The sequence below is a fragment of the Cryptomeria japonica genome, chromosome 10, assembly GCF_030272615.1.
Source record: "Cryptomeria japonica chromosome 10, Sugi_1.0, whole genome shotgun sequence".
NCBI lineage: Eukaryota > Viridiplantae > Streptophyta > Pinopsida > Cupressales > Cupressaceae > Cryptomeria > Cryptomeria japonica.
Genome location: NC_081414.1, coordinates 321,315,724 through 321,343,518, shown reverse-complemented (window position 1 = coordinate 321,343,518; position 27,795 = coordinate 321,315,724).

The window sequence follows — 27,795 nt, the reverse complement described above, 5'->3', positions numbered from 1 at the left end:
GGACGGCAGCATCAGAGCCGACAGTTGGGGACATGGGCAAGTCCCACAGAGTCTTCGCAGCGGTTGACAACCGCCAGGCAGAGCATCAGGCCACGGTAATAGAGGTAGCAGGTATGATCAGAGGTAGCAGTGTATCTATATTATTTGATTCAGGAGCTACTGATTCTTTTATATCTCCATTGGTTGTGGAGCGTTGCGGGCTAGTGGCAACTAGGCAAGAGGTCAGTTGGGAAGTGGAATTAGCTTCAGGGGCTAGAGTGTCAGTGGAATCAGAGGTTAAGGGATGTCAGCTTCAGATTGGTGATATCACCACCTTAGTGGACCTTAGAGTTACACCACTTGGATCATATGGCGTTGTACTTGGCATGGATTGGCTTTATGCCCACAGAGCCAAGATGGATTGTCGCCTGAAAAGGATCGAGTGTGAAGATGATCATGGCTCTCCTATAGTGATCACTGGAATTCAGAGACCCGTGTCTCTTCGTATGATCTCCGCCATGCAGCTTAAGCGGAGCATGCGGAAGGGATGTCAGTTATTTGCCATCACCATTAGTGATAGAGAAGAAGAAGAGGAAAAGGAACCATCTATTGACGACTATCCTATCCTTAGTGAATTTGCCGACGTTTTTCCTTCAGAGTTACCTGGTATGCCGCCTCGTAGAGAGATTGATTTTCATATAGACCTTGTTCCAGGAGCCGAACCAATTTCAAGAGCACCATATAGAATGACCACAAATGAGCTTAATGAGCTCAAGATTCAGCTTGAGGAACTCCTAGAGAAGGGCCACATTCGCCCTAGTGTATCCCCTTGGGGTGCACCAGTCATCTTCGTGAAGAAGAAAGATGGATCTCTCCGACTATGCATGGACTACCGTCAGTTGAACAAAGTAACCATCAAGAACCGATATCCATTGCCCAGGATCGATGATTTGTTTGACCAACTTCAAGGTGCTAAGGTATTTTCCAAGATTGATCTAAAATCAGGGTACCATCAGTTGAGAATAGTGGAAAGTGATATCCACAAGACCGCATTTCGCACTAGATATGGCCACTATGAGTTCACCGTGGTCCCATTCGGTCTTACGAATGCCCCAGCAGTTTTTATGAGTCTCATGAATGGAGTATTCCGTACATTCCTCGACCGCTTTGTGATTGTGTTTCTCGACGACATTTTGATATATTCACGGAATGAGGAGGAACATGAGAAGCACTTGAGACAGGTTTTGCAGTGTTTGAGGGAAAATCAGTTGTATGGCAGTTTGTCGAAGTGTGCTTTCTTTAAGACTGAGATCAAGTACCTTGGTCATGTTATATCCGGTGATGGGATCTCAGTAGACCCGTCAAAGATCAGAGCCATTATGGATTGGCCAGCACCTACCAGTGTGACAGAGGTCAGGAGCTTCATGGGCTTAGCAGGTTATTACCGACGTTTTGTTGAGGGATTCTCTAGAGTTGCTCATCCTATCACTTCTCTTCAGCGCAAAGGGAAGAAGTTTGAGTGGACGGAGAAGTGCGAGAAGGCCTTTCAGGAACTTAAAAAGGCACTTACTACCGCACCTATCCTTGTAGTACCGGATCCTTCAGCTGATTTCATGGTTTGCACAGATGCTTCCCTAGATGGTTTAGGAGCAGTACTTATGCAGAATGGTAGAGCTATAGCTTTTGAGTCTAGGAAACTCAAGACTCACGAGCTTAATTACCCCACTCATGATCTGGAGCTTGCAGCCGTAGTGCATGCACTTGTGAGATGGAGACATTTCCTTTTGGGTCATCATTTTGAGTTGCACTCAGATCATCAGAGCCTTCAGTACATATTCACTCAGCCGAATCTTAATGCACGACAGAGGAGATGGATGGAATTCTTGTGTGAGTATGATTTTGACGTTCACTACATCAAAGGGAAAGAAAATGTAGTTGCAGATGCTTTGAGTAGGAGACGTCACGAGGTATTCACCATGTCTATGAGCACGGATTTGAGAGATCGGATCATGCAGCGATTGCCAGAGGACAGGTGGTATTTAGAGGTTTGCGAGGCTATTCGATCTTAGGAAACTTTAGAAGGGAAATATGTGGATTATTCTTTAGAGCCCGATGGTTTATTACGCCATAGAGGGCGCATCTATGTACCTTCTTTCGGGGGATTGTGAGAGTTCATTATCACAGAGGCTCATAGAGCTCCTTATGCAGCACATCCCGGGGTCAAGAAGTTGCATGCAGATTTGAGAGAACTATATCATTGGCCAGGAATGCGACAGCTTATCGCCGAGTTGGTAGCCCGATGCCTTGAGTGTCAGAGAGTCAAGGCGGAGCACAGCCATCCAGGAGGATTGCTCCAACCTCATGCTATACCAGAGTGGAAGTGGGACACTATATCTATGGATTTCATCATTGGTCTCCCTATGTCATCTCGCCGCCATGATGCCATCTTGGTGACGGTTGACAAGTTGACCAAAGTGGCTCACTTTTCACCAGTTCGTACCACCTTCACAGCACCAGCAGTAGCACAGGTGTTTTTGCGAGACATTGTCAGACTTCATGGTGTTCCACGTAAGATCATTTCCGACAGGGATTCCCTCTTCACTTCCTCTTTTTGGAAGGCATTACAAGCAGCTATGGGTACCAAGCTCAATTTCAGTACAGCCTATCATCCAGAAACGGATGGCCAGACAGAGAGAGTTAATCAGGTGTTAGAGGATATGCTTCGCATGTACGTCATGGATCACCAGACCAGATGGGAGGAGTATCTTCCTTTAGTGGAGTTTGCCTATAACAATGGGCATCACACGTCCTTGGGAATGCCACCCTATCAGGCATTATATGGCAGGCCTTGTAGGACACCGTTGAGTTGGGACCGCATAGAGGATAGAGTTGCCATGGGTCCAGAGATAGTTCGGGATATGGAACAGCAGGTGGATTTGATTAGGCAGCGTCTTAGAGAGGCACAGGATAGATAGAAGAAGTATGCAGATGCAAAGAGGGTTGATCGTAGCTACTCAGTTGGAGACAGAGTCTTCTTGAGAGTGCGACCGCATAAGAGTCCAATCCATTATGGAAAGGGTTCTAAGCTCGCACCTCGATTTGTAGGACCATTTGAGATCCTTGAGAGGATAGGGCCAGTTGCCTACCGTCTAGCATTGCCACCTAGCCTGTCACGCATCCACGATGTGTTTCATGTTTCAGTTTTGAGGAAGTATATCTATGATGAGTCTCATATTCTAGATTGGGATGCCTTGCAGGTGGAGTCGGACGGGCAGCTAGCTTTGGAGCCCATTCGCATTTTGGCACGCCGGACGCTGAGCCTTCGAGGGCGAGAGCTGGACCAGGTTAGAGTCCAGTGGGATTGCTATGATGAGGTCACGGCCTCATGGGAGGATGCAGCACTTATGAGATCACAGTACCCCCACCTTTTTGATGAACTCCAGGAGGAAGTTCATGCCTAGAGGGGGAGGGTGTGAGGCCCTACCCCGATTCAGTTTGACATTTTCAGTTATTTGCATATTGAGACTATTATGGATGCTTTATTTTATGCATTATGGACTTAGAACTTATATGATCTCATGATTTGGATCACACTGACACTTGTTGATGTTTTATTTCATGCATGATGATTATGAAACTTTAGATATGATTTCTAGAATAGAATTATATTATGATGGTGAATGTCATTATTGGAAATTTGCAGGATTTTATTTTGACGAAAGAAAATGATGCTTATTTATGAATGGTTCAATTTTGGGAAATTATGTTGATTGTTTATGTGAAATTGAATGTGAAAACAAATGAGATATTGAATTATTGTTGCCTAATGTATGAGTGTTTGAATTGCAATGGAATCCATGTATTTGATTATGAATAATTGTGATTATTTGGAGTTACTAATGTGTTAATTGAGATGCGCAGGAAATTTATCCATGTGACCATGGAATTTATGGAGAATCAAGCCTAGACCAATGTGCGTTTGTTAAGCCGGGAGTTGTCTATTTGGAGAGACAACACCCCGCCCCTTGTAATGTATTTTATTTGGGATGTGTATAATGCTTGAATGTAAAATTTAATTTATATGTAATTGTGTAATCCTTCAAGAGACCAATTTTCCATGTGTGATTTTTATATTTTATTTTTGTTGTGTCACTTGACACATGTGCTGATTAAGTGTCATTGAGTTGACTTGTCTCTTGGAGGGAGTTTTGTTTCTACCAAAGCCATTCAAAAACATGAGTGTGGTCCCAAATTTGTCTTGGGTAGGGAGTCATGGGAGTGGTCAACTCATGCTTGACCCGTAGGTAAACTTCAGTGGGGTTTCCAAAGGGTTTAATGGACTCCTAGGGTAAGTTTTTAGGCTTTTCCAAAGGTCCTAAGGGTATACCTATGGGTTAGGGGTGTTTTGCAACATGTGGCTTCTCCCATGTGACTATGAAGTCACTTCAAAAAGTGATAATTCCAAGATGCACGAAAATTGAACTTAGAAAGTTCTCCCTAGGATAGAGAACCTTCCATTTAGGAGTCAAACTCTCTTCCCCATCTTCTTCCACCTTTTCCCTTTCCAATTTTGGTAGTGTGTAAGAGTTTGGGAAGGGCAACCAATGGGAACTCACACCTCACCCAAGGGGTTGGGAAGTGTGTGAGAGGCCTTCTTAGGCAAGATTTTGCAAACTTAGTGAGTAATCACCCACTCTCCTTTCTGGGAGATTTTGCTTGTTTTGAAAAGTTAGTAGGAGTTGGCATTTTTAGTGGAACTTTGGGAGAAAAGATAGTGGAAATTGGGCAGCTCATCCCCAACTAAAGTTAGCAAACCTTTTGGCAGAATTAGGTTGGTTACTCTCTTCTTTCTCTTATTATGTTGAAAATGATAGTTTATGTTGTTTTGTAACAAGAAAAGAGTTGCTTGAAAGATTGTGTTTTTAAGAAGTTTTTGTGTTGAAGTAAAATGTATAGCTTTCCTTTCTATGTGTTTGTTGTGTTTCTTGTTGTTTTTGGGAGTGTCCAAGATCTCCTATCCTTGGGAGGGTAGGAAGATCTTGGGGTGGAAGGAGTTTGACAGCCATGGGTGAGAGGCTCTCCTTATGGAGAGTGTTCTCAAGGGAGTCCTTGGTGACCCTTGATGCATAGCCTTGTGTATGCATTTGGGGGTCATAAGGGGAGCATATATGGCCTTGAGCCTTTTTGGGGGGCATAAGGGTTGTGAAATGTTTGGGTTGCATTTGTGTTGCCATGAGGTGGCTAGTGTAGTATTGTTGTTTGGCATGCATTCTCCCCATTGGTACATAGTCCACTTCCACCCATGGAAGAGTCACCATGAAAGTGGTGAATGTGAAGCTTGGGAAGGGAAATTTTGATTGTAAATGTGTTCCTATGTTCTTAGTGGTTTTGTGTGTGTGTAACCCGTCTAGTGCTTGGTTCTCCAAGCTCGAGGGTGGCTTCTAGTAAGCCTAGGCTGGGAGGTGAGCTTCCCATGGTCAAAAAGTGTTTTATTGCAGGTTGCAAGGGAATGGAAAAAGAACAAAAAAAAAAGAAGAACTAAGTTGCTGTTTTATGTTGCAATATATTCTCTTTGGAGTTGTAAATGAAAAGATGAAATAAAGAGCTATGTGGCTGTTTTTTTTTCTGTTGCAGAAAGGTGTTTCAAAAAAAGAGATAGATTATATGTAGAAGTTTGTATAAAAAGAGAAAAGAGAGCATGTGTAGTATTTACTTTCAAAAAAAAGAAGAAAAAAAGAAAGTTGTATTATTTTCAAGTTATTATGTAGAGAAAAAGTAATGTTGGGATTTCATCCCATATGAACTCATGTTTATTTTGTACTCAAAACTAGCTTGTATTTACATTGTCAATGAAGACACTTACTTTACCTACTTGTAGTTTGCAAAAGAAAATAAAATGTTAGTTGCACCTTGATTTTTAATGTTTGCATAAAGAAAAGAGAGGAAAGTAGGTATTATAGAGTAAACTGAAATTTAAAGTTTATATGTTACACCATCTCCCTTGAGTTGAACATGCTGCTGTAAATTTATTTTTAAAAAAAGGAAAACAGTCATTTATTTCCCATTTGTTGCAGAAAATGGAATTCTTACTATTTTGTAATCTATTTCTTTCAAAAGGGTTAGCATTTAGTCTTAGTTATTGGCCTACAAAATAAGAAACATTTCCCTCATTATTAATTCTGCAAATCACAGTAGTAAAACCCTTAAATGCATAGATTAGAAAAAAAAAGTAAATGGGTAGCAAAAAGAGATATATATATAAATATTTTAGCTCCTCAAATGTCTTTTTGATAATCTGTTATACAAAAAAAAAATATTTACAGCCCTAAAAATATTAAATAAAAGAGAGATCTGATAGACTTGCTAAACAAGTCATTTAAAAACATATATATATATATGTATATATATAAAAATATATATATATATATATATAAATATATATATAATCTAATAAAAACCTGCCAGCATTTAACATTTTAACTATATTGAACTTTCCTCTTTTATATATATATATATATATAAAACTGTGTTTACATTTATTAAAAAAAAAAAAATGAGAAACCAAAGAAAAGAGAACATCGCGTGTTTTCAAGTCCGCAGGCGAGAGGAGAGGAGAGCCGAACCACTATGGTTATCACAGTGGCCGGCGGTGGCGCGGGAGGCGCCCGGCCGCCACTGTGGTTACCCACAGTGAGCGGCGCCCGGCCGCACTGTGGGTAACCACAGCGGCGCCCGGGGAAACCCCCGCCACAGCGCTCGCCGCCACCCTTAAACCCTCCACTCCGCCCCGTTTCCCCCTCTGCGTCACGTTAAAAACAAGAAAACTTAACCCTCCGCTCGCTACCAGTTAAAGCGTGCGCGAAAATAAATGGGGTTTGGCTTCGGTCCGCCCCTGCGCGTTGCCTCTCGGCCGCCGACCCACCTGCACGCGCACACACACACTCATAAATAAAAATAAAAATAAAAATAAAAAGACTACACACACAGCACATATCACAAAAGGGGATGATTTCAAACTTGCCCTAACCCTAATTTCGGGTTAGGGCAACACAAACACATTGCATTTTAAATAAGTATGTTTTTGGTGGGAGAAGTATTTTAAAAGGGTTAGCTCATTATATTAGAATATAAAAAGAAATACTCCCCCCCCCCCCTCTCTAGGGTGTATTTATAAACTTAAATATAAACTCCCCCTTTAGATTACATTATTAAATAAAATATACAAGGGAATAAATATATGTGTTTGTGTATATATATATATATATATATATATATATATATATATAGGAGTGAATTAATTTTAGTACTTATGGGTAAATAAAATTGTGAGATGTAAAATTAAGTTTGAGTATTTTTTTTAAAACATTGGGCAAATGTAGAAGAAACTGTATAAAAGGATTTTAATACTTGGTGGGTTAGACTAAGAAAGAAAAGTATAAGCCATATTATTTGTAAGGCCAAGAGGGCCAATTAAGTCTAAGGCTATAAAGTATTTTTATTTCATGAGGTTTTCATTTTAATAAGGTGTTTTCATAATTAGGTCAACTTATTTAGTACCGAGGTGGTTAAGAAAGATAATAAAATATTTAGATCATTAAATTGAGACTATTTCGTTAGGCTTGAGGTTTCAATTAATTTTTAACGGAGGTTAGTGATAACCTTTTTGGGAGTAATATTAGCCCTTCGAAAACTCAGTTAAACTTTAGCCCTAATTGAATTTAATTACTTGAATTACACAAATGTAGTTGAGAACAAACAAAGTTGCATTATCTTAATTAAGTAAGTCGATATATTAGTTAAGTATTTTAAAAAAAAAAAAAATTATTATTCCATTCATGCCCAAAAGCTGGGCATGACATAATGTTTTACGAGAATGTAGTATACAAGCACCTCCAAAGTCACCAAGAGAATTTATTTCAAGTGTACTATGTAAAAGAGATGATGGTTGCATTTATAAGATGATGTGCTTTAAAAGTTCTTGTGCTATATGTCGTGGTTTGCAACATTTGTTGGCATTACAATAGAAAGGATATTTTTGGCATTTCATTAAGGATATTGAGAAGGTTGTTGGAGATTATTGATATAACTGAAGGATGAATACTATCTTTATAATATTATTTTGTCATTGATGTCAAGAAATTGATTTTTTGATTCAGTATGATGTTGCCATATCTTGAGAAGTATGTATTGATGAGATTTAAGATGTCGGTAAGTGACATAGAAAGAATGTGATGAATAAGGGGAGAAATAAGTTATTCAATGGGAAACTATTACTGAGTTAGACAATGATGAGATCATGTTGTTTTGATTGTTTTGATATCCTACATATGTTGTTGATTGTAAGTTTAATACTATACTATGTCACCGAGCAAAGAACCTAGTCTGTAAACCCTAAGGAACCTAGTCAGTAAACCCTAAGGAACCTAGTCGGTAAACCCTAAGGTTATCGATATCGGTTAAAGAAGGCAGAATGTCTACCGAGTGAAGTTTAGTATTTACCGAGTAACAACCAAGTTATGATAGATCGCATTGGATGGATAAAAACATTATTTAATGAAGCATGTTGATGAGGTGGAGATGAATAGATGATTGGTATGCCACACATGAAGTTTGTTAAGGATATACGGCAATGGAAAATCAAGAGGAAGATCTACAGCACAGATTGAACCGTAGTAACCTAGCACAAGTTCCTAGGAAGGAATGCAAGTTCCAAGGCAAGGTAAACATTTTCAAATTGAAGGATACATTGAACCTCGTCAAGTTTGATGATCTGATGGCTATGATTGATCATGGGAAATGTGATCAAGGAGATTAAGTGGTTAGCAAATTGTTTATAAATAAGGAATTGTTGATAAACAATGAATGCAGGCAAGTGTAAGCACATGGATGCTACATAGTGATTACCAAGCACAAAAGCTTGAAGACCTATTTGAATTGATGATCTGATGGCTATGATTGATCATGGGAAATGTGATCAAGGAGATTAAGTGGTTAGCAAATTGTTTATAAATAAGGAATTGTTGATAAACAATGAATGTGGGAAAGTGTAAGCACAGGGATGCTACATAGTGATTACTGAGCACAAAAGCTTGAAGACTTCTTTGAATAACAAAGTAGGGATCCCAGTAGAGGGACAAGATAAGTCATATGACAAGATTGTTTTGAGAAAATAAGAATCCACTTTAGCATTTTAGATGTGAAGTTGCATATATATTTTTACTATTGTTATTTTGTAAAGTGATAGAAAATCTCTTAACCGGGTGGACCTAACAGTCTTATTTGTAAATCCCCTAGAAAGATAACATTCTAAATGAGTGTTTGAAATCCTTTGACAAGGTCACTTCTAACAAAGTGAAGATCCTAACAGATCTAAGGGAAATCCCTTAACCGGGTCACATCTAGCAATGTGTTTGTAATCTTTAATAGGATTTTCTTTTAACCGAGCATACTCTAGAAGAGTATATTTCTTAGTGGGTCTGAAATCCCATAGTGGTTTTTCCCTATTTGGGTTTCCATGTTAATTGTGGTGTTATATGTGTTATGATGATTATGTGTTTATGAGTTAGCATGTTTAGCAGTTTTTGGTTATATTGCTGAAGTATAAGTTACTGAGGTTGAATCTATTGATTTTATGGGAAGATTAAGTTTGTATGATTCACCCCCCCCCTCTCATCTTGTTAGCTATTTGCATCAGAACTTTACAATTGGTATCAGAGCTTCAGACTCTGGAAGAAAAGTTTAGAGGTACTTGAGGCAAATATCCAAAGATGTATAAAAGGGATGCACCAAAGTTGAACAAGTCAAGTTTCTCCACATGGTAGAAAAGGATGAAGCTGCACTTATCAGGAATTGGAGAATATGCAACATATTATTTGGAGAATGATTACATACCACCAAGCACCAACCCGATGACCTTGGAGGAGATAAAGGAAAAGCAAGAACATATTCAAGCTATGATTGAAATAACATCAGCATTGACCGACTCAGAGTTTAATGATCTAGAAGGCTATAATGATGCAAAAGCAATGTCGACCAAGCTCAAATCTATGTATGGCAATGATGAACATGTTCAGAGAGCAAAAAGTAGATAGTCTAAGAGGTCAAATTGAATCCATGAGAATGAATGAAGGCGAGAACATAACCCAATATAGTACAAGGTTAAAGGAGACTGTCAATCAAATCAAAGGAGCAGGAGGAACTATTGAAGAAAAGGATGTAAAAAGTAAGTTGCTTAGAACCCTTCTACCTGCTTATGCAATTCGAGTCTCTACAATCAATGAACTAAGGTCTATACCAAATATGCCAGTTTCTTTGGATGCTACTATTGGGAAGCTACATGCATTTGAGTTAAGTAATTTTGATAACAGTGGGTCTTTGGTAAATAAAATAGAATCCGATGATTAGAATGATAGATTTAGTAAGTATTCTGAAAGGAATCACAATGGAGCAAGTGAAAGATTTCGCAAAAACATGGAAGAGGTACACAAACTATATGAAGAAATCAAAAAGCAAGAAGAGTTTGAAGCATTTTTGGCTAGGAGGTTATCGAGAGGAAAAGGTAAGTATAAAGGAAAGCTACCTTTAAAATGTTTCAATTGTGATAAAATAGGACATATGGTTTCTAACTGCCCTGACAAAGAATCTAGTGAAAAGAGAGAATACTGAGATAACAGGCAGAAAGACAACCAATACAAAGGACACTGAGACTTCAGAAGGAGAGACAGAAAGACATGCCTAGTAGCTAATGAGGAATCCAAAGATGATAAATCTGATGAAACTAATACAGAGTAAGTTGTTTATGTGGCTATTAAAGATGGATCAGATGAAGAAAGGTATGAAGAAAAATCCCTAATATCTCACATAAATAATAATGATTCTTGGATCATAGATAGTGGATGCTCACATCACATGACAGGTGATAAACACAAGTTTGTTAAATTAGAAGATTATGATGGAGGTTATGTAAGATTTGTTAATGATGCACCATATCTGGTGAAAGGTAAAGGATCTATAACACTTCTTGACAATGCTAAATGTGATGATGTATACTGGGTTGAAGGTTTGAAATATAATTTGTTGAGTGTAGCCCAGCTAAACAATATAGGATATCGAATAGAATTCCAGAAGGGATGTGTCAAAGTTCATGACAAACATGGAAAGCTGGCTACTACTGGGACACAAACAAAAGGTAATACATTTCATCTTGACTTAACTCAGAACAAATGTCTATATGCAAAAATAGAAGATACCTGGTTATGGCATAAAAGGTTTTGTCATGTAAATTTTGATAATCTGATCAAAATAAGTAAGAAGCACCGAGTAAGAGGTCTACCGAGCTTGGAAAAACCTGAGAATGCTATGTGTCGAGGATTCCAGAAGGATAAGATGACAAGATCAAGCTTTACAAGTAATTCCTACACTTCTAAAAAAAATTTAGATCTAGTACACACTAATCTTTGTGGTCCCATGAAAGTTCAAAGTTATTATGGTGATAAATATCTCATATTATTTGTGCATGATTACTCAAGGATGATGTCAGTTATGTTTTTAAAACAAAAATCAGAAGCTTTTCAAATGTTTAAATGGTACAAAGCAAGAGTTGAAAATGAAACCGGAAGACAAATGAAATGTCTTAGATCTGATAGAGGAGGAGAGTTTACTTCTGATGAATTTAACTTATTTTGCAATGATCATGGTATAAAAAGGCAAGTGTCTGCACCGAGAACACCTTAGCAAAATGGGATAGCTGAGAGAAGAAACAGATCAATTGTAGATTGTGCCAGAACCCTGATGATAGAAAAGAGGGTACCTCAAACATTTTGGAGAGAAGCAATCAGCACTGCAGTTTACACCCTGAACCAAGTACAACTAAAGAAAGGAACTATAAAGACACCATATGAAATCTAGTATGATAAGAAACCTAATGTAAGTTATTTTAAAATCTTTGGAAGTAGATGCTATGTATACAAAGATGACAGAAATGGAAAGTTTGATCAAAAAAGTGAAGAAGGAACATTTCTAGGTTATTCTTCTAGAATTAAAGCATTTAAATGTCTGATCAAATCATCTAACAAAATAGTAGAAAGTGCAAATGTGAAAATTGATGAATTTGCAGAAAGAAATGATGAAGGAAATTCCAAAGAACCAAATAATTATGAAGAATTTATTTATGTTCAACCGAGAAGTCCTACTGAGAGAGTTACTGAAGAAAATGAAGAGAATATCTAGTTACCGAGTGATGAAGAAGATCATATAGAGCTTACCAAGCCTATATTAGCTAAATATGTCAGAAGACATCATGCCTCAAGTCAGATTATAGGAGATAAGGATGATCTAGTGATGACAAGGAACAAACTGAGACAGAACACATGTCTGATATCTGAATTTGAACCGAGAATAGTAAAAGAGGCATTTAACAATGAAGATTGGGTAAATGCTATGACAGAAGAGATTGATAAAATCAAGAAGAATGACACATGGATGTTGGTCCGTAGACCGAAGGACAAAAATGTAATCGGTACAAAGTGGATTATCAGAAACAAGCTAAATGAAAAAGGTGAGGTCATTCACAACAAAGCAAGACTCGTTTGCAAAGGTTATGCTCAAGAAGAAGAAGATATATATTATGGTGAGACTTTTGCACCTGTGGCTAGACTTGAGGGAGTAAGAACATTGTTGGCATATGCTTCTTTCAAAAATTTCAAGGTATATCAAATGGATGTTAAATCTGCATTTTTGAATGGTATACTAGAAGAAGAAGTTTATATTGAATAGCCTGAAGGATTTGTTGAAGATAGGAGTAAAGATCAGGTATTTAAATTAAACAAAGCTTTATATGGTCTGAAACAAGCACCTAGAGCATGGTATAAAAGATTGCACTCTTATTTGATCAAGATTGGTTTTATAAGGACAAGTGAAAACAACAATATGTACATGAAGAATGATGTGTGGACAATGGAATACTGATCTCAGCCATATTTGTTGATGATATTATTTTTTGTGTAAATGATTCTCTATGCAAGAACTTTGGAAATGAATTGTACAAAGAATTTGAGATGTCATTAATCAATGAGATAAAATATTTTATAGGTTTATAGATATTGCAAATGAAAGATGAGATTTTCATTACTCAATCCAAGTACATAAAGGAAATCTTGAAGAAATTTGGAATGGAGGATTCTAAACTTGTAAGTACTCCTATGACTACTAATTGCAAACTATCAAAGAATCACTAGTACATTCAGGTCAAAATTTCGACGGCAAATCGTCGGGATTCTGACACAATTTCATCTCACTACCGACAAAAAAAGTCATCGAAAAATTTGTGTCAGAAGTTCCGACTATCCTTGTGGTTGTCACAATTCTGACATCACCTCACCTTTCTAATGGCCACCATGGATGCTAATACCCTGAAAGAATACCGTCGCGATCTCAGCCTATCATCAGAATTCCAACTCCAAAGGGCAAAATTTTGACAGAGGAGTGTCATCGGATGCACAACATCCTCATCGGAACTCTCCTAGAGGTCATCATAATTACGATGGCCTCCAAGAGAGTTTTGACGAGGATTTTATGCATCCGACGACACTCCTCTATCAGAATTTTACCCTTTGGAGTCAGAATTTCAACAATAGGCCGACTTTTCGGAAAAAAAAAATTTATAGAAAAAGATTGACATTGGTATCTCTCTTCTATCTCTCTTCTCTATCTCTCTCTACTATCTCTCTTCTCTCTTCCCTCTCTAGGTCTCTTTCTCCATCCCTCTCTTCTTCTCTCCCTCTCTACTTCTCTTTCTCTACCCTCTCCAGGTCATTATCTCTTCCTCTCACCCTCTCTCTCTCTCTCACCTCTATAGGTCTCACCTTCCATTCCTCCATCATTACCCATGTTGTCAAGTTGCAAGATATTTCCCAAAGTACTTGGTTGGTAGGGTTGATTTTCTTAAGTGTTGGAGTCGGAGTTAGATGAGACCTACACGATTAAGTTGTATTAAGTGATCAAGTCACCAAGATCTCAATTGTAAACATGACTAGGTTCTAGGGTTTTAGGGTAGCATAGGTCAAGATTGAGGTATGGTGGTCAAGAATTACCTTCCAATGACAAAAGACATCCAAATGATGAAGAATGAAGGTGATGAACTCATAGAAGTTTGAAGGAGATAATTTGACTAAGTTAAAAAAAATTTTAAGTCATGGTCATGATACTAGCTTGCTCATCAAGAGCAATTTGTGTGAATGAACCCTAGAAATGAGCCCATGCTAGAGAAGCAAGAATTCCAATAAAACCTAAGTTAATGGTTGTAAGGGGTCAAAATTAAAGAATTAGGGTACAAAAAACAAAATTTGGCTAAGTCGAGATGTTGCTCAAGGATGACCTAAATCATGGAGTGTAAATCAATCATGAAACATGAGAATGGATAGGTCTTGACCCAAGCAACGTAAGTCCCCCTTGTGATTCCAAAAGATATCAAATCACAATCATTGAGTCTATCAGCAATATAAAGTCAAGACCTAACTATTAGAATCTTGGAGTCATCCCATTTGATCACGTAGTTTAGCACTTGGGAGGATTTTGTTCAAGAGAGGATAGAATACTTAGTATTTTATTTTGTGTTGCATAGTGCATAAAAAACACATCAATAGAAACCATTGAAAGGTTTGGTTAAAGCCTTCGAATCACAATCTCTATGAGAAGCTATCAAGAGTGCCCAAAATTTGGAAATTTTAGTATTGAAGATCATAATTCATAAGGCACCACTTTTAGAGCAACCAAAGAAGCCTATCAATGTAATATTTTATTTACCTTGGATATGTTTTATCCTAAGTGTGATATTCCACTATTAAAAAGCTTAATTAGGTAATATTTTTAATTAGGTATAATAAGATAATGAGTTGCACATTCTCCTTCTTTGATTGAGATTCTACTTTTTCCTTGTCACAAATTTGGAAACTTGGATAAGCAATTTCTGTTTTTGGTTTTCTACCTCTTCATGATCCTCATGGATTTGGAATCTTGGAAGCTATATATTGTAGGTTTTTCCTTGATTAACATATCAAATGAAACTATTGTGAGCTTTCATATCTTAACATACCAAGGGCTTAAGTTTGGGGATGACAAGGGGATGACGAAAGGGGCCGAGTGGGATGCAAATATATTACAACTTAAAAAATTATTTATAAAAGGATGTGTATAGAATAAGTATAACAACTGTAAATAAAACTTTGCCACACTATGTAAATTTTACAATAAACATTAAAAATATGTCAATGATTGCATTGAAATTTGAACATTAACAATGGTGGTAGAGTTTTGGAACTTTGGGAACAAACTAAGAATAACTATAAGAATTGTAGATGAAACTTTGGCATACTAAGTGTTTAAACTAGTCAACATAAAAAAAATGGAAACGATTGCATTAAAAATAAGAATGGTGGGTAGAGGTTTGGGGTCAATGGGTAGTGCCCCTTGTGGGGGGTTTGGGGTAGAGCCCCCATCAAGGTTGGGGGCATTGCCAAACCTTTAATACGGATGACATTTTTACAATAATTTCACCATTTTTGTTTAGAATTGGAGTTTCTAATTGGGGGCCATGAGAGACTCATAGGCATCCTCAAAATGGTCAAGAGACTCCTTGGAGTCCCTAGGACATCCCTATGTGGTGCAGCAAGGGGATGTTTCCCCTAAGTATTGCATCCTAAAAAAATAGGGATTTTGGAGGGGGGAAGGGGTCCCCATGTTTCAATGGTTTCAAAAGATTCTAAGTTTTTTTTAATCTTGTCATAAAAGAATATACTCCTCTTGCATCCTTGGATGATTTGAAAATTAAAAACAATTTGACAAGAAAAAACTAACTTCTAAAGTTTAGACTTAGTTTTCTTTTTTTATCCAAGTCACTACAACATTTCAATGATCAAAGTAGCTTTTTTTTTGTGGTTTCGAAGCATCCAAAAGGCTTGAGAAATTCAATATTATCTTTCATTCCACCAAAATTGGAGATCAAGAAGCATGCTCACAAACAAGGATTTGTTTGTAACTTAAGGCAATCGACTAGTTTTTGGGGCATTTTCAGGTCTAAAGAACCTACCATTGTGTCAAAAAGGCCCATAAGACCCCATTTTCATCTAAAACTTGTCTCTTTTGGTCATAGAAGCATTTAAGGAAAAAAAAAATCACACAACCAATGATATGCCTATACCATACATATTTGAGTTAAAATAAAAATAAAATATTGACAAGGTTTGGAGACCATTGAACAATTTGGGAGATTGCTAATACATACACTCAATTTATAAAGTCTCAATTTGATGTACTTAATCTTTGAGAGACCTATACAAAAGCATTTTGTAATTGTGAACTAAGATAAATTTCCATTTTTGGCAGTTTTCATCATGGATTATGGTATTAAATTCTGACATTCTATTGTCAAGATAAATTCAGAGAACCATTTGTACTCGAAACAAGGGATAGTGAAAAATTACATTATGTAGGATCTCCTACCCTATCTCATTGAATTCATTCCTACACCAAGTGACTATGAACAAAAGCATAGGTATTTAACAACAATGACATGGTCCATGGACTAGTGATCCTCCTCTTGATACTCCATCTACTAATGAGAACATCTCTTATACACGTTGCTACTTTAGAATTAAAATTTTCTTCTTCTAGAACTTTCCATGATTCTTTGCAATAGGATTATATGTCTTCTAGATTCACCCCACTAGGACACATTCCTATCAAGCATCTTTAATTTTTTGAAAAGTAGACCACATTTCAGATCTAGATGACACCATAATGACTTTGATTTCCTCTTGCTAGATATTCCTCCATCATGTATTGCTTCATCAAAGTTCAAATTTGCTTCTTCAAGGGCTCTCAATGATTCTCTATATAGGATTCTTCATGTCTATGAGATCCACTTCATTGGGAGGCCTACTTAAACATTTCACATCTATTTGTGGACTCTCACCTTTCAAATATTGATGAAACAATTGAGAATATTTGTCTTCTCATTGATGACAATGCCCATCAAGTTACATCGTCTCCCATTGTAAATTCACTTGTTCTATCCCCACCATATCATGCAACATGACACATTCTATTTCACATTAATTAAGGTCTCACACTTCAATGATTGTAGTCCCTGAATCTTCTATGGAACAATCATAGCTTAACATCAACATCAAGACACATGAGTCACTTCAAAAACTATACATCTGAATTCCTTTCTACATTCCACTTGAATGGGAATTCAATAATTTGACAACTCAAGATTTCCATATTGTGAAAGGAAGGTGCATCATTTGTTGCAAATGAACCTACTACAACATTCACCATTCAACATTTTGCATTGCTTTTCTCTCTTCTTTGTGGAGGCACCAACTTTAGGGGATGGGGTGGGTCTATATTATCCTTCACATATGTCACTTGGGATGGGATTTTGTGCTATGGATTTTCTAGTCTCTACTTCAAGAGGGTACACTCTCTTTATAATTTGGGGTTATTTCATATTTTGCATGGATACCTAACCTTGTGACCCATTTCTTCTTACCTCAATTGCACTTAAGGGGGTGTGCCAATGTACCATTTTATTCACCAAGTGGATATGTTTTATCATAAGTATGATATTGCATTTGTTTGTTTAGTTTACTTAAGTAATTTCTTTTAACTTGAGATAATGACTTGCATGTTCTCCTTCTTTCATAGGATTATGTTTTTTGCCTTATCCTAAAAAATTTGGAAACTTGGATAAACAATTCCTTGTCTTTTGGTTTTTTATCTCATCATCATCTTCATCCTCATGGATTAAAAATCTTGGATATCGAGTGAAGATATTGTGAACTTTTTCATTTTCTCTCTTATGAAATCAACTATGTTATGCTATTTTGAATTTGGTCTCCTTATTTTGTTCTTCATTGATATTATCTGACATGGTCTTTCTTCATAGGCAAAAAAATCAGGGTATGGAAACTTCAGTGCAAAAGCTTCACAAAAATTGCAAATCAAACCAAAACCATTTAACTCTTCTTTTTCATCTTAAAACATTAAACTTAATTGAGAACGTATTTAATGTAGCTGATTGTGTGAATTTCTGAGCATTGTGTCTGCAAATTCTTACTAAAAGTTTGCCTATTGCAGACTTTCTGAGAGACATTTTTGAGTATTCTAAGCCTTGGTTCTTGTATTTTCACTGGTGATAAGTTGGAAACTTTATGGCAGACCTGTAGCCAATCGATCTAATTTTGACAAGTTATACACTAAGCAAACAGGCATCTAGAACTAGCATTGTTTGCAAGTCACCCCTACCCTATGCCATGGGTATATGACCACCCAAAACTCCATTTTAAGCATCAATCCTGGAAATGATCGGTATGACTACCTAGAACTCCAGTTTAAGCATTAAGTTACATCATTATTGACCTTACTTTGGGATGCTATGTATGAGATTGGAACCTTTTGTAAGGTGTGATCAATGTGCTATCATAAATGCAAAGCCAAAACCATTTTGATGAGATCATGATCCCACTAATACTATTTTGCCTTGTTACTTTTGCACCCACAAAAATGATAGAACCAGATATAATATACCATCAATGCCCATATACCAACAATGCTCAAGATGAGCCACTTAGAAGTAGAGTTTAACCACTTTCCATATAGGTAGATTATCTCTAACCTCATTTTCCCTATAGGTAACTGATTAGGTTCATTTTAGAGTCTTATTTCCAAATATGCACCTCTATGTTAGCTTTTTGCTTTATTATTTGCCTATTTAGGCTTAATCTTGTCAATTTTGCATAATTTTACTTAGTTCTTGCATCTTCAATGAAATTATATCTAATCATATCCAATCACATCAAAATGGAAAAATTAATATATTGTTGGTCTCTCCTAGAGGAATTAAATTGAACCAAATTGACTATTCCCCAATAAAATGTTTTGAAATGGTGAATGTACAAGTTTGTAGTTTACTTTCCTAGACTAGGACCCCATTTCGTCAACATTTCACTATGAAAGCATAAATATTTTTTCTTGAAGAGAACATCTTACAGATTATGCTTCAATGTATAAAACATTTTCATAATCAACCATTCAACTTCACATGGATAAAAGAATTCACATATTCTAAATCATGATCTGATGATGTGGAAAACTCATATGCAACTATATGGCATGCAAAGAATTTATTTTAACATACACTTATTCATCCACATTGTAAGGATAACAATACAAGGCTCACATATTGGTCTAAGAGGATGCCATGGTCTCACAAAGTAACCAAGAACAATATGAAATGATGGTCTTGAATCCACACACAACTAGGGAGGATCCATATAATTATGTATGACTTCCCCCTTGTTTGTTTAATGGGATTAGCCTCCAAGACATAGCCATCAATAATCACTAAGAATGTACAAGTGGATCGTAGCTACCCATACAACAAACACTTACCCCTATCCTCAAATTTTCCCAATGTTTGATTCCTTATATACACTCATCCAAGGTTATCTATGTCGATCTTGGTGAGGAATCACATCACAACAAAGAAGGCAACATTTAAAAATAGCAAGAGTTTCACTAAACTACCAAAGATCATAAATATTGAAAGAAAGAAAAAATAGTACCAATAATAAGTCAAATAAATGTATTCAATTCCAATAGCAAATCAAACATAGCCACAATAACTACACAATAGAGAAAACTCACAATAGTTATTAAACTAATTCAAACAAGATAAAATAAAATTGTTGGCCCATGCAACAAAGATGAGAGATCATCAATAATTGAAGGAAACTTCACAATCCTTAAAAATGCACATTACATAACTATACGACTAGAAATTGTGGCTAAATAGAGTGAAGATTCATCATGACTCCAATAATAGTCCCTCATGTGTGCATTTGTGGCATGAACACAAAAACTCCCACATGGCATGGCCATGTACCTAATGGAGAAGACATGCCTAGGCTACATGCCCAAAAAACATGACTATAATAATAGTCCCTCATGCATGAATTTGTGGCCTACACACTACAAATCCTAACATATCATGGCAATACACCTCATAGAGAAGACACACCTAGGGCCACATTGCACATAGCAACGTGCCTCACAAAGAAGACATGCATAGGGCACATGCCACATAGCAATGTGTCTTGGAAAAATGTGCATGCATGTCACACACCAAAGCTATATGTATACATCATGAGGCAGATTCATATGTTATCAAACACAACCTATTGTATCTAACATGAGTTCCTCTCTACATGTGTGCAAATCTTCCAACACTAATCGCCACTAAGAAGGAATAATATAAAATGCATCTTCAAATATTTGTGTGTGTGTGTGTGGAATTGTGTCTTTGAACCCAAATCGCTACCATCAACAACATGTAACCATCACCTACACTATATCAAAACATAAGTATGGTGTGACATCATATCTATTTGCATAATGTCAAAACACATGCCAACATGAAAATCATCATAGCATGACAAAAATCAATCTCCACATGTTGGAACAAAGATATAAATAAGATAATAGGGTAAGAGGAAACCCGTACCAAGAACCACATACCAACTATCGGCAATGCCATCAAGATAAATGTAGGATAGAATACCACTATGAGCCATCCAATGGTCCATTCTATGAGAAGAACTAGGGGATACTATCTTTGAAAGGTGTGGTCAATAGAGATAATCCCTACTAATGCCACAATATGTCACCATAGCTTCTTGAGTTTTCCATTCTTCTACTTAACACCACATTTATTGAGTTCCTCAACAGCGAGGTTGGTTCTCAATAGGATGCACAAACATGTAAACACACAAGCATAGTTTCATCATACTTGTACAACAATGCAAATTCATTTTTCTAGTTAATTACTTAGTGTAAAAATAACTCCATTACATAACATAGGGCAATAATCACCATAAGTTTTCAAATAAACTGCCCAAACATCAATTGGAGTTACCCTTTCTAAGGTACAAACATAATTTATTTATAACTTCAAAATTAAAATAATCACAATACATCCAAATAAGTTCAATAGTGCATGGAAATAGACAACATGATCCATAATTAAACCCATAAATTACCCTAATTGGATATGCTAATAAAATGGGGTCTCAAATAATAGAGATTATGTTGGACCTATAATAGAGATCTGGACTTTGTTTCATCATACACAAGCATGGTTTCATCATACTTGTATCCAAAAACACCATCCATAGATAGGTACTTAGTACCACAATCTCATGGGTACCCTTTTGGCTGAATTTACCCTATATTTAGGTGAATCTACCCTTGTATCATTCCTTGATCTAGTATGTCATTCCACCAATCAATAATTTTTCCATATTCTTGTGAGAATACACTATCCCTTAGGTGAATATGCCATATCCTTAAATGAATCCTCCTTGTCATCATCCTAAGTCCTCTTTTTGTTAAGTCTTATCCCTTCATCTTTAGGAAAATCCACCTATCGTTATGTGAATCTACTTTCTCTTAGGTGAATCTATTTCACATAAATCATTTATCTTATCCATCTTTCTTACGCAAATGGTGAATTTTTCCTATCCTTAGATGACTACGCTCCCATTTAGGTGAATCTATCTAGTTTTAGTCTCCTTCCATTATTTTGTCCAGATTTGTATCCTCTAGTTTACATGAATCTACTTGTTCTTAGGAAAATCAACCCTATCATTCTAAGGAAAATTCACCTTGTCATCATCCTTAATCATCTACCTTTCAAGTGTACAGTCCATCCATCCTTGGGAGAATCTAACATATTATTGGGAAAACCCACTCCCTCTTAGGTGAATCCACCTTTTCCACCTTCTCATTAATCTATTATTTGTTCTAAGAAGGACACAAAAGTGGATAGAAAATAATAGAGGAGATAGTACTCAAACAAGTACTAAGGAATTGCATTAGTGACATGTCACGAATGTGAGTTATACATGTTCCAAATTGATTGATTCTCATGAAGGAACTAAGTTATCTACAATAAATAGTCACCCAAGAAACCCATTTGCTTTAGGCAAACTATCTTCTTAGTAGTAGCTTAATTCTTGAGACACTTGATTTAGATATGATCTTGTAAATGGTGTTAAAAAGAGTAATTAGTCACCAACCAACCACACTCTTCATTTGTGTATTTAAGAATTAGTTTGGTCAAACCTTGATTGTAACAAGCATAACCAAATCCTCCATGATAAAGTTAACAACAAATATATTATTGCATAACCAAATCTTTGTGATGGGTGTGTTCAACAAATATATTATTGTGTGAATTGCTTTTGTCCAAAATGTAGGAACTTGATCTACATATCCATGAAGGCATGATTAGGTCTCTATACAACATTGTTTTGTTGATGCATATATGTAGTGGTTAGTTGTTTTCTTTTAGTTGTGGATAAACCATTTTGAGTGAATTTCTCATTTACTTGAGCATTCTGCATTTAGAGAACAACTGGATGACCATTCAACAAGGGGTTTAAACTCTTTGAACTTCACAAATGCTTGAGCTTTTCTTGTCAAGAAATGTACCCACATCTTAAAGACATCAAATTATGAAAGATGATAGTCCCAAATTTGCAAATGACTGTCACAACATAGTGAATAAGGGAAATCCATAGATACATTAATGAGTAGCCCTAGATCAATACAAAGAGAACACATGCATGCTAAGGGAGAATTGAAGAAGCCTTTTTCAGGATAATATAATGGTAGTAAAAGAAATCAATAAAGAGCATAAGTTCATCAAGAACAATTCTTAGCCACAAAGATCTAAGGTAATCATAGAGGACCTGATAATAAGTGAGTTCAAGAAGACACACTCAAGCCTTCATCACATTCCATAAAAAGAAAATAATTATTCCATATAATTGGAAGGAAATGATATATTGCAAATATTACTATGAAGGTCTAAAATAGTAAAAGAGATGAGACTAAACTTTTATTTCTACTTACAATAGTGAACTAGTTGAGATATACTCATAGACAAAGTGAATGACATGTATGAGAACAACCTCAATAAAGGTAAAAAGGACAATAAATAATAGTGATAGATGACAATGCATTGAATGTGCCAAGAAAAAGACAATGGAAGCCATGGAGAAATCACTATCAAAACAAAGCCATTAAATAAAACTATGTTGGTGTAGCTTGAGAAGCACAGTAGAACAATGAAAAAAGAACACTACTTGGTCCTTGAAAAGCATGTAGTCACAATGATTGAAAACCACAATGACAACATAGAGGGCATGAATGTTTGGAGTATTTCCATTCTTAAGAATCTCATGATAGTCCATTATTAGGACAGGTGAAGTGCACTATGAAAGTGTCTTAAAAAGCTAATATAGCCATAAGTGATAGTGCCAATGCTTTAAGTTCAAATCCTCATGAAATACAATCATGTTTATCTCAATGCAATGTTTGCCAGCATCCTCCCTGCATGTGCCAAAATAGGAGCTTTGGAACAAGGTATGAACATCCATCAAAGCATAATCAAAGGGGGCTTTGTGTCAGAAATTAGTTGCAAATGCTCCAATAACAAAAATCACAAAATGGGGTAGCATACACATGGCATGTGAACTATATGACGAAATACCTCAAAGAGATGTCATTTCATGGAATTTTAAGATCACAGGATATGCACAAAATGGATTAATTCGCATAAATAACCAGTTGCCCTTGATTGCGAAAAAAAATTAGTTGCCCTTCATTGAAAAACAAAGAGTTCCTTTGATTGCAAAAAACATCTTACCTTGCTTGCATAGAGATCACTCCGATGGGGGGGGTAGGGAGGCAAGACGGTCACCGCTTGCTTCGGTTTTCTTTCAAAATGAAAATGCGTTGTGTTTTTTTTTTTTATAAAATGCTCGAGGTCATCGAAATTCCAATGAACATGGGCATTTTTTTTTAAAAAATCAAATTTTCACACAATGCTCCTTGTCTGTCGGAAACCTCCATCAGAATTTGACCCCAAATGTATTAGTGAATGATGAATCTGCATTTGTTGATGAGACACTTTACCTATCCATGATTGGAAAGTTACAATATGTTGTGCATAGTAGACCGGATATAGCACATGCAGTAGGTATTGTTGCAAGATTCTCTGCAGATCCCAAAGAAACCCATATGGCAACAATCAAGAGAATTTTCAGATACCTAAGAGGCACTAAAGACTATGGCTTAGTTTATGAAAAGAGGAATGACTTTGATTTAAAAGTTTATACTGATGCTGATTGGGCAGGAAACATTTATGACAGGAAAAGCACAAGTGGTGGAGCTTTCTTTCTGGGTGATAGACTAGTAAGTTGGCTTAGCAAGAAACAAGGATGCATTTCACAATCAATAGCAAAAGCTGAATATGTCGCTGCAGCATTGAATTGTACCAATATTGCATGGATCAAAAAACTATTGGAAGGTATAAATGAGAAGGTTACCAAGCCAGTAACTATATTCTGTGATAATGTGAGTGCCATTAACATTTCAAAAAATCTGGTAATGCACTCTAAGAAAAAATATATCTCTATAAAGTATCATTATCTCAGAGAAGAAGTTCAAGAGAAGAAAGTTGTGCTGGAATATATCAGTTCAAAGGAGCAAATAGTAGACATCTTCACAAAGCCACTGCCAAGGGACACTTTTGAGTATCTCAAAAGCAAGTTAGGGGTCCTACCCCTATCTTCTATTCACTGACAGAGTTCGGTGAAAGCATCAATTTGATGAATCTACAAAGTATTATGTGTGGATTGATGTTGATTTACGCACTTTAGGAGGTTTTCTAAAGGTGTGTAGGATATAGTGAATAAAGACAAGTTGCTCTGACCGAGACTGAGATGATACATGTGTAACATAGAAGGCAAAACACTTCATAGCAAAAGAGTTCATGATTTAGTTCTTTTACTTTTTGGCATTATTGTCAAAGGGGGAGAAGACTAAATGATAGACTAAATGGTAAAGCCCTAAATGAAGAAGATAACAGAAGAGTAATGACAGGGGGAGAAGATTACTGAAAAAGGGAGAAGATTAAAATGCAAGATAACAGCTCAAAAGACTAATGAAAGAGGGAGAAAGCCTAGAAGACTTCAGAAGAAGAAAACAACTCAAGGATAATAGAAGAAGTCTCCATAGCAATCTGAATCTGAATCAATTTGAATATCTTGTTGGTATTACCATACAAGTTGGTATTTCCATCAATGCCAAAGGGAGAGATTGTTGGCATTACAATAGAAAAGAGATTGTTGGCATTTCATTAAGGATATTGAGAAGGTTGTTGGAGATTATTGATATAACTAAAGAAGGATGATTACTATCTTTATACTATTATTTTGTTATTGATGTCAAGAAATTGATTTTTTGATTTAGTATGATGTTGCCATATCTTGAGAAGTATGTATTGATGAGAATTAAGATGTTGGTAAGTGACATAGAAAGAATGTGATGAATAAGGGGAGAAATAAGGTATTCAATGGGCAACTATTACCGAGTTAGACAATGATGAGATCATGTTTTTTTGATATCCTATATATGTTGTTGATTGTAAGGTTAATACTATACTATGTCACTGAGCAAAGAACCTAGTTGGTAAACCCTAAGGAACCTAGTCAGTAAACCCTAAGGTTATCGATATCGGTTAAAGAAGGCAGAATGTGTACCGAGTGAAGTTTAGTATTTACTGAGTAATGATAGATCGCATTGGATGGATAAAAGCATTATTCAATGAAGGATGCTGATGAGCTAGAGATGAATAGATGATTGGTATGCCGCGCATGATGTTTGTTAAGGATCTAAGGCAATGGAAAATCAAGAGGAGGATCTAGAGCACAGATTGAACCACAATAACCTAGCACAAGTTCCTAGGAAGGAATGCAAGTTCCAAGGCCAGGTAAAAATATTTCAGATCGAAGGATACATTGAACCTAGTCAAGTTTGATGATCTGATGGCTATTATTGATCATGGGAAATGTGATCAAGGAGATTAAGTAGTTAGAAAATTGTTTATAAATAAGGAATTGTTGATAAACAATGAATGCAGGCTAGTGTAAGCATAGGGATGCTACATAGTGATTACCGAGCACAAAAGCTTGAAGACCTATTTGAATAACAGAGTAGGGAGCCTAGCAGAGGGAAAAGATAAGTCCTATGACAAGATTATTTTGAGCAAATAAGAATCTGCTTTAGCATTTTAGATTTGAAGTTGCAGATATATTTTTATTACTGTTATTTTTTAAAGTGATAGAAAATCTCTTAACCAAGTGGACCTAACAGGCTTATTTGTAAATACTCTAGCAAGGTAAAATTCTAACTTAGTGTTTGAAATCCTTTGACAAGGTCACTTCTAACAAAGTGAAGATCCTAACAGATCTGAGGGAAATCCTTTAACCGGGTCACATCTAGCAATGTGTTTGTAATCTTTAACAGGATTTGGTTTTAACCGAGCATACTCTAGAAGAGTATATTTCTTAGTGGGTCTGAAATCCCTCTGTGGTTTTTCCCTATTTGGGTTTCCATGTTAAATCTAGTGTTATATGTGTTATGATGATTATGTGTTTATGAGTTAGCATGTTTACCAGTTTTTGGTTATATTGTCGAAGTATAAGTTACCGAGGTTGAATCTATTGATTTTATGGAAGATTAAGTTTGTATGATTCACCCCTCCCCCTCTCATCTTGTTAGCTATTGGCATCAGAACTTTACAACATTTACCTAGATCTCTACATTTAGAGAGCACACATGAAATTGGTAAGAAACTAGTTTTTTTTGTAAAATACAAGACAATCACATATGGGGTTAAAGATGGAAAAGAATTGAAAAGATGCGAGTTAGTGAAAAATGGTATGTGTGTAGCTAAATTTATGAATATTTCAAGAGAAACTAGTTTATGAGTACATAATACAGATGCATAGAGCTCAGTGGTTAGATGAGCAATTCAAGTTATGTAAGGACACATTTCCTCTTGGTAGTATTGTCTCTATCATTATTTTTGTTGAGAATTATACACTGCAACCTTGAAATGAAGTACAATATATTTATTACCATTTTATACAAGTTACTATTTTTGTACACATAGTGTTCATGCATGCAGATGATAGCACAAAGGACGATAGAAAGGTTTTAAGAGAGTATGACTTCTACAAAAATGATGATTGTACTTATTTATCAGATTTTGTGAAAGGATGATTTAAACTTTCTATGATAATTTAAGGGAAAGAAATATAAGATACAACCAACACATAATATGGTTAGATAATTGTGCCTCACAATTCAAGAATGCAAGGATGTTCTATTGGTTGACTAGGATGCATGTGAGAAGTAGTGTACAACATTTTTGGAATTTCACTAAGGTTGGACATGGAAAGGGAGAGCATGATGGCACAAGAGAATGCATAAAAAGATACCTTGCTAAAGAATAATTGAAGTACGAAGGTGATGATGGGTTGATAGATGCAATAACAATTGTGTGATGGTGTAACTCTACGATGGGACCAGGTAATGTAGGTACATCTATGGTTCATAGATATTTTGGGTTGATCACTGAATCTAACATTGAAAACTATCAAGATTGTTGTGCAATTGTAGGATCAAATGACATACATTCATTTAAAAGTTTAAATGTAAGTTCACTAGTAATTTATATTAGAGAGATTACATGTTTTTTCTCTTCATGTATGAAGTTTTTGTTTGAAGAATGTGAATCACAAGAGTGGGCTGACAAATGGTCTTGTAGACCATTAGTTCCCATTGATATGTTGGGTTATTTGGGAGAGTGTTGGATTTGGTTGTTCATTGTTGTTGCTAGGATAT